The sequence below is a fragment of the Osmerus eperlanus genome, chromosome 7 (genome assembly GCF_963692335.1).
Source record: "Osmerus eperlanus chromosome 7, fOsmEpe2.1, whole genome shotgun sequence".
Lineage (NCBI taxonomy): Eukaryota > Metazoa > Chordata > Actinopteri > Osmeriformes > Osmeridae > Osmerus > Osmerus eperlanus.
The window spans coordinates 9,856,683-9,865,252 of NC_085024.1; the positions used below are offsets into that span (position 1 = coordinate 9,856,683).

Here is an 8,570-nt window from a genome sequence, read left to right on the forward strand (position 1 = left end):
GAAGCTAGGCCCCGGTGCTGCTGTGCTGTTCTTTTCTGGAATCTCCCAATTGCCAAGAACATCAGTTGCAGTTCTGCGTTGTCTAATTTATAGAGGACACGGCACCAGACACTTCCACCGAGCAGACGACGACCCAATAAATAATCCCTTTTTCCTTACCTCTCTCTCTTTTCTCTCTACCATCAGAGAGGATGCTGAGCAAACAGCATTTAAGGTTGTGCTGTAAAATGTAGTGCCCCAAAAACTGCATTCATGGCCTTCTCCTAGGGAGAGGTCTGCATTCCCCAGCCATTGCCAAAGAGCATGGAGTTCACAGGACCTACATCTGCCTCAGTAAAGCAGCACATTCTACAGACCAAGGGTCACCCAGGCCTGGTTTCCAAGATCCGGCTGCATCAGAAACAGAACTATTCACCGCCACTGGACAAAAAACAACTAGGGTCTGCGTCTGCATCACACAACATTCTCTCACCTCTTTCTCACCTAATCCTAACCCTAACCCAGTGAATGACCAGAAGCACTAAATTGCCTCTAAAATTGCCATGTTTTGTGTATAGACATTTAATGTCAGATTTGACACATGCTGCAGTCTGGATTATCTTTATATATGTGCAATTGGAGGGGTAATAGTTTGTTATATAAATATAACAAATATATAATAAATATAATATTATTCATAAAACTCTCTGTACTGTGCTGTATTATGCCCAGGGAACATCATTACACATAAACATCATAAATAAAGTTCCATAGTGTAATGGCTTTGGGTTAGGGACGATACTTTGTATAGTCTGTGCAGCCAGGAAAGAATGTTGTTACCCTTCAGTCTTGTCCAGGACCTCAAAGGGCGTAAAACGGGCAAATGGATGGCAATCTACTGTTACATGTCAAAGCTGATTTAGTAGGGAACATGGAAAACTAGGCTCACTTTTTCCACCTGAATACATTCAAGGATTTCCATTTTATATCTGGCTGAAGTGTAAGGAATTTGACCTTTTCTTTAAGCTTTTGATAAATCATATCAATGTTTATATTCTAGAGGAAGGTGATGATGCATGACTCTTGAAGGATGGACAAGTTGAACACAATCCAAACAACACAAAAAAGAAGATCCCCTTTAGATGTTCATAGCATGTGTTTCAAGAAAGGAATCTTCTCCATAGAAAGTCAAGTTCACCTCAGAGAAGCCAGGAAGTCTGTTAGAGGTATGTTTGGAGTCAGAAGACAGTCATTCCTGAGAGGAACATGCTGTTCACACTGAGAACAAGAAGTAGCTGTTCACAGTGCTGGCTTTAACTTTCAGTAAGTCCCATAGATGGGACATTTTACAGAACTGTCATGCACATAAGGTAGGAGAGGAGGGCAACCCCTCTCCCTGTAGGTCAAACAACTTGTGTCTTTTATCAAAGTTAGCCAGGCAGAGCATGACATCAATGGCATCCACTTGTAATGTTTTTTTCTAATACAACCTTCAGTAACCCTCTGAAGTCAACTAACTAAAGTTCTTCCATGGCCAATAATAAGGTCTTACAGAGATGAGGCTCTCTTCCATGCACATCTCACATGGTAGATTGTCTGCCTTCTTTCCAGTCAACCTTCCTTCACATCCCTGGGTCTGTTTCAGTTTAGGCACATGGTTAAAAATAACACCTGTACATGCAGGTCATAAATTAACTTGTTATTGTTTTCACACAAAAAACTCTAACAACCCCCTGTGTGAAGTGCTACACACTATCAGTACTGAAAACAAACTTCATCGCATGGAAGCAGCAGTCGCTGGTTCCATAAACCTGTCTCATGCTGAGGGGAATCAACATGGTGTCCTCTCAAACCAGGCTTGTCCAAGTCCCTCTGGCATATCCAAGCCAGGCATGTCCAAGTCACACTTTCCTGTGTTTATACAAAGAGGGAAACTAGATTGCTGAAACTGCAGCAAGGCATTGTCAAACAATGAAAATTGTTATGGGCCTATAGTGTGTAAAATTATTTTTTTGGTGCTTTTCACAAAAATGTGTCATTCAGGCCTTGAAGTTATTTTTCTTGTAACTGTGTCTCAGATGGGAGAAACAGTACATTTGACTCCAGTGTTGATTTCCGTTTGGAGTTTTTGCCACACTCCTTTACGAGAGAAAATCAGCAGTGATTATGTGTTACTGTTTCTCCCACCACCCAGGGCACACAGACAGTCTGTGTCTGAATCCGGTGCCACACATTTTGAGTATCCACCTCAAATAAACTCTGGGTGATGGATTTGTAGTGAAAACCACTGTGTTCCCTGTAATTTATGACTCATCTCCATTTGACACTGACCTTAGGAGGAGAGGTTAATGTATCTGTGTGTGGGAGGTAGAAGTAGATTTCTGTGGATGGCTCGCAGTCACTGTGGTCCTCATGACATGACCAGAGCACCAGATGCTGGCTACCGTTACGCAAGGAAACTATTTTAGGATCCTGGAACTTTGCTTGATCCCTAATCATGGCCTGACAGAAACTCCCAGAGGTTCCCAGTTATTCCCAGGAAGTGACTGGGTCAATGCAAGGGCAACAAAAACAAACACATCCATTCAGGAATCTCAATACACTTGTAAACCACTCTTGATTTCGTAGAAATACTAAGGAATACACGTCTTAAACTGTATATATTGTAGTATAAATCTTTTCTCATTTGTGTACTCTATTCAATTCCACACACCTGTCAGACATGTATTGTAGAGATGTTAGGTACAGGTAAAGGTTTGTTTTCACCAGCAGACAGGGCAATGTAGTAGGTAATCCAATGATATCAAGGTACAGACAAAAGGTCAAAACACTGCAAAAACGAGAGTTGAAAATAGACTGGGTAACATCTTTGATTGAACGACAAAGAACAAGACTTTGCATGGTTAGGATTATTTTTACTTATTCTTATTTTTATATTTATTTTATTTTATATTTAAATTGTTTTATTCTTAGATTGTTTAGTTCTTAGAAATAGTTAAACTTTTGTACTTTTACTTAATTTAAGATTCGTATATGTTTAGTGTTTCGCACCTCCCTGCCACAGTAAATTCCATGTTTGTATAACATACATGGCGAATAAACAGAATTCTGATTCTGATTCGGAACACGGGGGTGTATATATACATGGACACTCAACTAAACACAGGTGCAGGTAATTACTTGAACTAGTGCACAGTGTCCGTGATGCAGTCGGTGATTAAGATGTCAGCGAAACACGACAGATTCCTTGAACAATAGATAGTGCATAGTTCCCATGATAAAATTGGTGGCACACACACACAGATGCCTGGAATTATACATAGACTGAAAAAAAAAACTTGTAGGATATACTTGATAAAATCAATTTGTTAGCTGTATAAAGTTATATTACTCATTATATGGACATTTTCATAAAATTATCTTTTGATAAATGTTACCAAATTAATTTTTCTCTATGCATTCAATATACTTTCATCACAAATCACACAACAAAAATACAATTAAACAGTTTATTTTGTCAGAAAAAAACGATATAAATGTGATCAAATCACTGCTCATCCTCAGACTGTCACACTGCAAAGTCAAATGTGCAGCAGACCATGCCATACAATCAATTCACAAGGCACAAGCCAAAACTCTTAAATCAGAAGATAGTACAGTATAGAAGATAAATACAGTGTCTCATGACAGTGAAAAAAAGAATGTCTGTGTGATACTGACATTTTGGGTTTCAAACTGTAAATTCTTAACTTTGTTGTAGAGTAAAATATGTTAACTCAACTGTCAAAAGTTCTAACACGATTGTACAGCACCTGCCATGGCGGTAGCATTTAAGACAGCAACTTACATTTTAAAGCCAGACTGGATTACTCCCATCCAGTTCTAGGAAAAGTTTTTGAAACACCTCAAAAGTGTAGCGCAGTGTTGGGGGGTATGCCAGGTTGAGGGCATAAATCAGCCCCATGAACAACACGCAAGCTTCAGCAGAACTCCCGCATCCTGGCAACATGTCTTTGCCTTCAAGAAGGATGGATACATCCACTGGATCCTCTCCATCAGCACCATGAACAACCAGGATCTTCAGGATGTGTTGAGTGGCATCACTGCGGCTGTCCCCCTTCACAAGAAAAACGAAGACAATTCTGTTAAGAATATTTTACATTGAGCAGAGCGGGATATCTCGATCCCTTAATTTGCCTTCATCTTTTAATTAAGGGTTAACTGGCACTTTAAATGCAAAATTGCAAAAAAACATAAAATAAATCATGTTTTTCTTAGCAGTCTTCAAAAAGTTCCTCTTCTTTCTCGGCAAGGTACAGTATAAGGTTGCGGATAACAACTTCACGTTTCATCTCAATGCTTTGGTGCTGTGAATAGATTAATGTTGTGTTAGTCTGAATCACAGGGTGTAGGTTTTTGGAGTTAGAACACAAGCAGAGATTTGAGCTCACGGAGTAAGAGCCATGTGTGGATGGATGGAGCATACAGGGGCATTCAATCTATAGAGTGTGAGGATTTGTGCTGTATATGTGTACGCATTGGGCAAAGTGCGTGTGTGTGTGAGTCTCCAATGCAAAAAAAGTGAACAAGCAAACTTGACTCAGTTTGTCCAGCAATGGCCTCAGCTTGGTCCCCATGACACCTCCCTTGGCCTTCATCAGGGAAACACGTTTTTGTCTGGTGATCCAGTTTGTACATGAATCTCTGCCTCCAGGGAAATTGTAGTTATTCTCCTGAATTCCTCTTTGATCTGAATGGACAAAAGATTGACAAGTACAACATCAGGAAGCAGGGTAGAGACCGGCCATGACCGGTGTGTAGATGTTTCAATCTATAATGCTTTAAAAGCTCTTAACGTTTTGATGTCCTAAACTCGCAATTTTTGCATGACCATCTCATAATATAAGAGGCCTACTGTTTCTCACTGATGACATCCATCTAACGGACCTCTTACCTGCACCTCAACTTGTATTGGCTCGTCCTAACAGTAAGGTCACCCTGTAAATGAACACACAATTTGTGATATTAAAACAATGATCTAAAACATTTTTCATTTAACATTAACAACAGCAATATTGTTTCATGCATACAGATTTCTACCTGCCTGCTAATGTTACAGCCAATCACTCCTCCGACCTAGCCCTTTACAACTCACTAATAACTGTTGATAGAAACATGTTAAATTACTGGCAGTCTCCTTATCAAGTGCTCTTAAAAACTAACCAATGTTAAAAAAAGAGAGAATAGCAGAAAACTACGGTGGCCCTGAAGTGGACATCACAACAGCAAATAGAAAAATGCAACAGCAAATCATAAAACACAACGGCAAATAAGAAAACATTTCAACAAATCATAAAGCACAACGGCAAATAGGAAAACAAAACGGCAAATAGGAAAACACAACAGCAAGTATGAAAACACTTCAACAAATCATAAACCACAACGACATTAACTTCTACCGGAAAAGGTAGGGCCTATCTAGCAGAAGACGGACTCCCCTGATTGGACAGACGGACTGTCTGTCTTTTAACAGGAAGGAGAGGTGAAAAACGAAAGGCGCCTATTTTGAAAACATGAGTAGTAGAGCCGAGTTGACACGCTTTGGTCTCGCCGACACATGATCACGTGGTTCAAGTAGCTCGCTGTAGTTCCAAAATAAACACTGCTGTCAACCTGTTTGAATGGTTTTCAACGGGACAAACAGCAGCACCATCTTGATTTACTGACTGATTTTCGGTATATTAACACATAATATCAATTGGTTACTGGTGTTTTGTATCATGTATATGTCTCATACTTTATTAACATTTATGTATACATGATTAACCTATAAAAATAGGCAGCAATATTGTGAAGCAGAGCTAAAAATGGCTATGCTAGCTACCGTAGCCTAATGAGAACTATTGTTCAACTGAACATTTAACTTTCGACTGTAAATGGGACTTGTTAGACACGTTTTTTTATTCATCAGCCCACTTACAATTTACCACGATAACAACATTTATATTTGTAGTACTTGATGCAAGTTGAATCTAATGTAAATAGCAATCACACCAGCAACTGCTCAATTTAAGACACAAAAGTGAGTGGACCTGAAATTCCTGCCGAGCGTTGAGAGCTAGCTGGACGATATGGGACCCCTTAATCTGCAATTCATTGTTGCTAGCTCTAATCAGATGTACTAACTAGGCTAAGAGAAGACTAACTTTGTATGCCAACGAACACCAATAACTACAGTTAGGTCCATAAATATTTGGACATTGACACAATTTTCATCATTTTGGCTCTGTATACCACCACAATGGATTTGAAATGAAACAATCAAGAACTTGCAGACTTTCAGCTTTAATTTCAGGGTATTTACATCCAAATCAGGTGAACGGTGTAGGAATTACAACACATTTTATATGTGGCCCCCCCCTTTTTAAGGGACCAAAAATAATTGGACAAACTAACATAATCATAAATCTAATTGTCACTTTTAATACTTGGTTGCAAATCCTTTGCAGTCAATGACAGCCTGAAGTCTGGAACCCATAGACATCACCAGACGCTGGGTTTCGTCCCTGGTGATGCTCTGCCAGGCCTCTACTGCAACTGTCTTCAGTTCCTGCTTGTTCTTGGGGCATTTTCCCTTCAGTTTTGTCTTTAGCAAGTGAAATGCATGCTCAATTGGATTTAGGTCAGGTGATTGACTTGGCCATTGCAGAACATTCCACTTCTTTGCCTTAAAAAACTCTTTGGTTGCTTTCGCAGTATGCTTCGGGTCATTGTCCATCTGCACTGTGAAGCGCCGTCCTATGAGTTCTGAAGCATTTGGCTGAATCTGAGCAGATAATATTGCCAGAAACACTTCAGAATTCATCCTACTGCTTTTGTCAGCAGTCACATCATCGATAAATACAAGGGAACCAGTTCCATTGGCAGCCATAAATGCCCACGCCATAACACTACCTCCACCATGCTTCACTGATGAGGTGGTATGCTTTGGATCATGAGCAGTTCCTTCCCTTCTCCATACTCTTCTCTTCCCATCATTCTGGTACAAGTTGATCTTGGTCTCATCTGTCCATAGGATGTTGTTCCAGAACTGTACAGGCTCTTTTAGATGTTTTTTGGCAAACTCTAATCTGGTCTTCCTGTTTTTGAGACTCACCAATGGTTTACATCTTGTGGTGAACCCTCTGTATTTACTCTGGTGAAGTCTTCTCTTAATTTTTGACTTTGACACAGATACGCCTACCTCCTGGAGAGTGTTCTTGATCTGGCCAACTGTTGTGAAGGGGTTTTTCTTCACCAGGGAAAGAATTCTTCTGTCATCCACCACAGTTGTTTTCCGTGGTCTTCCGGGTCTTTTGGTGTTGTTGAGCTCACCAGTGCGTTCTTTCTTTTTAAGAATGTACCAAACAGTTGATTGAGCCACACCTAATGTTTTTGCTATCTCTCTGATAGGTTTGTTTTGATTTTTCAGCCTAACGATGGCTTGCTTCACTGATGGTGACAGCTCTTTGGACTTCATATTGAGAGTTGACAGCAACAGATTCCAAACACAAATACCATACTTGAAATGAACTCTAGACCTTTTATCTGCTCCTTGTCAATGAAATAACGAACTCCCATGAGGGAATAACATACACCTGGCCATGGAACAGCTGAGCAGCCAATTGTCCAATTACTTTTGGTCCCTTAAAAAGGGGGGGGCCACATATAAAATGTATTGTAATTCCTACACCGTTCACCTGATTTGGATGTAAATACCCTGAAATTAAAGCTGAAAGTCTGCACTTAAAGCACATCTTGATTGTTTCATTTCAATTGTCAATCAATCATCCATTGTGGTGGTATACAGAGCCAAAATGATGAAAATTGTGTCAATGTCCAAATATTTATGGACCTAACTGTATAACTAATTTGACAAACGTGACTTCAAGTGCTTATACTCATCCTGATGCTGTGATTAGTTGACAACATATCAACTATCACATCCTATGTATGCCCTGCATCAAGATAATTCTTATAATAAAAATATTAATAAGAAAATAATTAAAAATAGTGAAAGTATCTTCTGGGGACAAAATAGACACTTTTCCGTGTTTCTCACCTCTCCTTCCTGTTAAAAGACAGACAGTCCGTCTGTCCAATCAGGAGGGTCCGTCCTCTGCTAGATAGGCCCTACCTTTTCCGGGAGACGTTAATGCTGTTGTGTTTTCATATTTGCTGTTGTGTTTTCTTATTTGCCGTTGTGTTTTATGATTTGCTGTTGCGTTTTTCTATTTGCTGTTGTGATTTGCACTTCAGGGCCACCATAGAAAACAAGGAAAATATTAATCCACCAGTCATTTTTACATTTTAAAGATCCTGTAAAGTGGAATTGAAAACGAGTTTTAAGTTCACCACACCACAGAAGAATGTGTTATTAACTACCCCTCCAAATTCGAATACAAAAAAACACCGACAAGTATGTTAAATTAGGCTTCGAAATTGTGAGAAAATCAGCACTCTTCTCTGCTTGAGACCGGAGGTGCGTGTAGCCTGAAGGAGCTGAAGCTCCGCCCCTCGCTGCCTACCTACGACCCAGATAATGGACGCTA

At 39.8% G+C, this 8,570-nt stretch overlaps 1 long non-coding RNA gene across 1 annotated transcript; it reads right to left on the reverse strand.

Moving 5' to 3' along the window:
• Window positions 1-4,235: 4,235 nt before the first annotated feature.
• On the reverse strand, window positions 4,236-5,148 carry LOC134023752 (uncharacterized). The gene is made up of 3 exons (XR_009930800.1): window positions 4,934-5,148; window positions 4,575-4,729; window positions 4,236-4,346 (listed from the first exon to the last, which is right to left on the reverse strand). It is a non-coding gene; the product is annotated as an uncharacterized LOC134023752 (long non-coding RNA).
• Between the last annotated feature and the right edge of the window lie 3,422 nt (window positions 5,149-8,570).